Source organism: Oncorhynchus mykiss, chromosome 9, assembly GCF_013265735.2.
Source record: "Oncorhynchus mykiss isolate Arlee chromosome 9, USDA_OmykA_1.1, whole genome shotgun sequence".
Lineage (NCBI taxonomy): Eukaryota > Metazoa > Chordata > Actinopteri > Salmoniformes > Salmonidae > Oncorhynchus > Oncorhynchus mykiss.
This window is the reverse complement of record NC_048573.1, coordinates 73,415,514-73,420,732: the sequence shown is the minus strand read 5'-3', so window position 1 is coordinate 73,420,732 and position 5,219 is coordinate 73,415,514.

Genomic DNA, 5,219 nt, shown 5'->3' with positions numbered 1-5,219 from the left:
TTTATCATAGGTACACTTCAACTGTGAGAGACGGAATCTAAAACAAAAATCCAGAAAATCACATTGTTTGCAATTACAGAGATCATACGTTTCCTGTAGTTCTTGACCAGGTTGGCACACACTGCAGCAGGGATTTTGGCCCACTCCTCCATACAGACCTTCTCCAGATCCTTCAGGTTTCGGGGCTGTCGCTGGGCAATACGGACTTTCAGCTCCCTCCGAAGATTTTCTATTGGGTTCAGGTCTGGAGACTGGCTAGGCCACTCCAGGACCTTGAAATGCTTCTTACGGAGCCACTCCTTAGTTGCCCTGGCTGTGTGTTTCGGGTCGTTGTCATGCTGGAAGACCCAGCCACGACCCATCTTCAATGCTCTTACTGAGGGAAGGAGGTTGTTGGCCAAGATCTCGCGATACATGGCCCCATCCATCCTCCCCTCAATACGGTGCAGTTGTCCTGTCCCCTTTGCAGAAAAGCATCCCCAAAGAATGAGGTTTCCACCTCCATGCTTCATGGTTGGGGTGTTGTTCTAGGGGTTGTACTCATCCTTCTTCTTCTTCCAAACACGGCGAGTGGAGTTTAGACCAAAAAGCTCTATTTTTGTCTCATCAGACCACATGACCTTCTCCCATTCCTCCTCTGGATCATTCAGATGGTCATTGGCAAACTTCAGACGGGCCTGGACATGCGCTGGCTTGAGCAGGGAGTACCTTGCTTGCGCTGCAGGATTTTAATCCATGACGGCGTAGTGTGTTACTAATGGATTTCTTTGAGACTGTGGTCCCAGCTCTCTTCAGGTCATTGCCAGGTCCTGCCGTGTAGTTCTGGGCTGATCCCTTACCTTCCTCATGATCATTGATGCCCCACGAGGTGAGCTCTTGCATGGAGCCCCAGACCGAGGGTGATTGACCGTCATCTTGAACTTTTTCCATTTTCTAATAATTGCGTAAACAGTTGTTGCCTTCTCACCAAGCTGCTTGCCTATTGTCCTGTAGCCCATCCCAGCCGTGTGCAGGTCTACAATTTATCCCTGATGTCCTTACACAGCTCTCTGGTCTTGGCCATTGTGGAGAGGTTGGAGTCTGTTTGATTGAGTGTGTGGACAGGTGTCTTTTATACAGGTAATGAGTTGAGAACAGGAGGGCTTCTTAAAGAAAAACGAACAGGTCTGTGAGAGCCGGAATTCTTACTGGTTGGTAGGGGATCAAATACTTATGTCATGCAATAAAATGCAAATGAATTACTTAAAAATCATACAATGTGATTTTCTGGATTTTTTTTTTAGATTTAGATTCAGATAGATTTAGATAGATTTAGAGTTTTAGATTCTGTCTCTCACAGTTGAAGTGTACCTATGATAAAAATTACAGACCTCTACGTGCTTTGTAAATAGGAAAACCTGCAAAATCGGCAGTGTATCAAATACTTGTTCTCCCCACTGTGTGTGTGTGTATGTATGTATGTATATATATATATATATATATATAAGTAAGGGATAAGGTACTGTAGAAGTAAGGAATGAATACGCCGAAGTTCTGCGCATTACCTTGGAAAAAATGGAGGACAAGGCAGAGCCGAGTCTCTTTGCGGAGGTCATTTTTCTAAGATGGTGTACAGAACGTCGGCGTCTATCCCGCTTATACCACAGTTACCAAAGAGAACAATACTAAAGCACACATTTATCGGTAGGAAAAAACATTTTTTGTCAATTATTTTTTTTATAAGAGAATTCATGCTTTCTCATCTTTTGGTTGCTAGAGACGTGACCCAGTCGGTCGTTCAATACTGTCCTTCTTATCTCTTGCTTGTTAACTAGACAACTAACTACGGCTAACACAGTCACGACGTCGGCAGCCAGAATAACAGCAAAGTAGCTGGATTTTTGCATTTTTGTTTAAGCTGTTTTCTAGTGACATTCATTTTGATAATGAGCTGATGATCCCCCCCCCCCCCCCCCAAAAAAAAACATCCTGGCATAGTGCCTTCTCATCATGACGAGGAGATCACATTGCATATCAAACACTAACGCTAGGCTAGACGCTAAGTAGCTAAATAGTTTGTTGCTAGCAAACCTGCTAATATGACAACCTAATTCAAACATATCAATTGCTGAAAACAGCTGGACAAACTCGAAATGTCACGTGGCAGGATTTGAAAGCATAGCGCCCATTTGCGTTACGACTACCGACAGTAGGGGAACGGAGAAATCCCTGTTCATCACACACCACGTTGGATCATCAGATACTCCAAAAGAAAATGTCGAAAGCAACAAAACAAAAAAAAAGCTAAATCAATTGCTACCTAGATAGACCTGCGTTTGTGTGGTTGTTGGTTTAGCTTTCTGTAACTTTGTAGTATGGGCTGCATGTGTGTCGGTGCTTAATTGCGTTATGATTACAAAGTGAGCCCCGTTTATCTTTTCCAACTGTCCCATTTATATCTGGTTTTAATGTCCACAGTCTAGATTGTCCTTCTAGCTAATCAGAAACGAGTATTCAACAATGCTGTGGTATAATTTAAATTAATGCTTTACTTTTGTTTCAACTAACCCCCAACACCGCTAAACACACAGCAACAACTTGTCTGAGACATTTCTGGTCTGTTCGTTGTCTTAGAAGGGCTGTTTCCACCTTCTCTGTCTGGGTTGGAGTTTAGAGAGAATGTTATTTTTTTTTAGACTTGTTTCTGACTCAGAAAGCAGGAAGTAGATCCTTCAAAGCAGTAAGTTAAATTTGAAATGATTGCTTATTAATGAAAATTCCACTATTTTTGGACAATCATGGCAAGGCAGCTGAGGCAGAGCTGTGTCCTTTGTACCTCACCAACAATACTTGGTCTTCTGTGGTATTGTATGCAGTTGTTGTTATTTGTAAACTCAGGTTCCCCTTTTTTTTATCTAATATTAGGTTGTGGTTGAAGATCTGATAACATTCGGTATCAAAAATAGAGAAAATCAGAAAATACTTTTTCATGGCATGGTATTCCAAATTTTACACTTACACCGCTCGAACATCGAGAAGATTCAAATACTGCTCGTTTTTTTTTTTTCCTGGAAAACTTGACTTTTTTTCGTCCTCATGCTAAGCTAGCAGTAGCCACCGTATCTTCTGGCAAATTACACCTACTTATACTTTTATTGTGGACACAATATAGTGTGGAGAGTAGAATGATTTCCATTCATTTCTCTGAGAACAATTATATTCATTTAACTCCATGTCATCAGGCGGATGCTGTCCCTCTTCCTCTACTTTCTCCTCCTCTTCCTCACTTCTTCCACTCCTCTGCTCTGGCTCTCTGTGTGTTTTCTCTCCAATACTACTACTACCACCACCACTGCTACAACCTCAACGCGCACACGTGTGTATGTGTGTACACACTACAGTGTGTGTGTGTTAGTGTACTCCAAATGCCTCCCTCTCTGAACCTGGTACTACCACAAATCTATTTTTAACTGCTTGTGTTTTTAGTTTTCAGATGTTCTGTGAGGAAGTCATGTTAAATGTAACTGATGTATGTATGTTAGGATTTTATTAAGTTGTCTATTTTGAGTTTCGCAAAACAACCGTTTTTTTTTTTTTCGTTTTTTTTTTTCGATTATTTAAGTTTTTACTGATGTTGTCGGAGAAGGGAGGATAAGATTTCAAGATATCCAAAGTAGTGGTCGTCTGTTGGCCTACAGATCTGTATGTAGTCCGACTCTGCAACTGAATAGGAGAACACGGAGTTGTGTCCCAAAAATGGAATCCTATTCCCTAAGTAGTGCACTACTTTTGACCTGAGTCCAATGGGTCCTGATCAAAAAGTAGTGCACTGCATAGGGATTAAGGTGCTATTTGGGATGTGGACTTAAAAAATAAAATTTAAAAAACACCGTCAGTAGTCTTTTCTTCTTTCTAGTAACTTTCCCCAAAATCCTTTGGTTTTCCAAATAATTCAGGGATTCTAGGAATTTCAGGGTAAAGTTACTGGAATTTTGCAACACTTAGCCCCTCCCACTAGCACTCCGTTACTCCTTAGACTCTAGCCAATCGTCTTTGAGCAGCGTGGTGGTTGTATGTAAGCGTGATGTAATGCAATGATGAATCTCCGTGTGTTTTTAGATGTATTTTGTTGTTAGACCTCGTTTTTACCTCGTGTTTTTTTGGAGGCTGTGTTATTTACTCACACCTTTTTCAGTGGCAATCTAAACATTTTTATCTACTTGTCATTTTTATTTTGTCATAGCCTGAGTGCCGGTCTGTTTATGTGATCATACCATCTCCTTGTAATGGATAAGGACATTTTAATGGTGGCAAGAGAAAACAGATCTGGGACCAGGCTAACTGGCAAGAGAAAACAGGTCTGGGACCAGGCTAACTGGCAAGAACAAACAGGTCCGGGACCAGGCTAACTGGCAAGAACAAACAGGTCTGGGACCAGGCTAACTGGCAAGAACAAACAGGTCTGGGACCAGGCTAACTGGCAAGAACAAACAGGTCTGGGACCAGGCTAACTGGCAAGAACAAACAGGTCTGGGACCAGGCTAACTGGCAAGAACAAACAGGTCTGGGACCAGGCTAACTGGCAAGAACAAACAGGTCTGGGACCAGGCTAACTGGCAAGAACAAACAGGTCTGGGACCAGGCTAACTGGCAAGAACAAACAGGTCTGGGACCAGGCTAACTGGCAAGAACAAACAGGTCTGGGACCAGGCTAACTGGCAAGAACAAACAGGTCTGGGACCAGGCTAACTGGCAAGAACAAACAGGTCTGGGACCAGGCTAACTGGCAAGAACAAACAGGTCTGGGACCAGGCTAACTGGCAAGAACAAACAGGTCTGGGACCAGGCTAACTGGCAAGAACAAACAGGTCTGGGACCAGGCTAACTGGCAACAATCAGATCCGGGACCAGGCTAACTGGCAACAATCAGATCCGGGACCAGGCTAACTGGCAACAATCAGATCTGGGACCAGGCTAACTGGCAACAATCAGATCTGGGACCAGGCTAACTGGCAACAAACAGGTCTGGGACCAGGCTAACTGGCAACAAACAGGTCTGGGACCAGGCTAACTGGCAACAAACAGGTCTGGGACCAGGCTAACTGGCAACAAACAGATCTGGGACCAGGCTAACTGGCTACAAACAGATCTGGGACCAGGCTAACTGGCAACAATCAGATCTGGGACCAGGCTAACTGGCTACAAACAGGTCTGGGACCAGGCTAACTGGCAACAAACAG